Genomic DNA, 1097 nt, shown 5'->3' with positions numbered 1-1097 from the left:
ATATGTAACACATATGTATATGTTACTTGATACCAATTCTTAATTATCTTGTTTTCATAAAATGATAGATTGTTTGAAATTTTTCAAAGTTTGTAGGTATTTGTAAAGTTAACTTACAAGATGAAACATAGAACATTATTTTCACCAGGATTTTGGAATCTTGTCAGGAAGCATTCATTCTAAGGTTGTATCGCCAAAAGAACAAAGTGAGTATTATACATTTTAGAGATATTTAATTGGATTCATTACTATTGTTGTATTGCCAAAAGAACAAAGTGAGTATTATACATTTTAGAGATATTTAATTGGATTTATTACTATTGTTGTATCACCAAAAGAACAAAGTGAATATTATACAGTTTACAGATAGTTAATTGATAAAATGAAATGATAAAGTTTACATTGCAAAAAAAGGAGTCTTGAGCATTGTATGTTTTTTTTTAATTTTAATTATTGACAACAGATGCAAGATAAGTTGAGTAATGTGTTTTATAGAAACTTATAATAATGTAGTTTATGTGGGTGAACTGGGCCATGATCACCTAGTGGTTAGGACATTGTACTGTAATCACTATAACCCAGGTTTGAATCCTGGTTGGAACACTAAACCATGATTATCTAGTGGTTAGGACATTGTGCTGTGATCACAATAACCCAGATTTGATTCCTGGTCGGAACACTAAACCATGATTGTCTAGTGGTTAAGACATTGTGCTGTGATCACTATAACCCAGGTTTAAATCCTGGTTGGAACACTAAACCATGATTGTCTAGTTGTTAAGACATTGTACTGTGATCACAATAACCCAGGTTTGAATCCTGGTCGGAACACTAAACCATGATTGTCTACTGACTAGGACATTGTGCTGTGATCACTATAACCCAGGTTTAATTCTCGTTGGAACACTAAACCATGATTGTCTAGTGGTTAGGACATTGTGCTGTGATCACTATAACCCAGGTTTGAATCCTGGTTGGAACACTAAACCATGGTTGTCTAGTGGTTAGGACATTGTGCTGTGATCACTATAACCCAGGTTTGAATCCTGGTTGGAACACTAAACCATGGTTGTCTAGTGGTTAGGACATTGTGCTGT

The sequence above is a fragment of the Limulus polyphemus genome, unplaced genomic scaffold (genome assembly GCF_000517525.1).
Source record: "Limulus polyphemus unplaced genomic scaffold, Limulus_polyphemus-2.1.2 Scaffold10082, whole genome shotgun sequence".
In the NCBI taxonomy this organism is placed as follows: domain Eukaryota; kingdom Metazoa; phylum Arthropoda; class Merostomata; order Xiphosura; family Limulidae; genus Limulus; species Limulus polyphemus.
The sequence above is the reverse complement of the archived record's forward strand: the minus strand, read 5'-3'. Positions refer to the sequence as shown.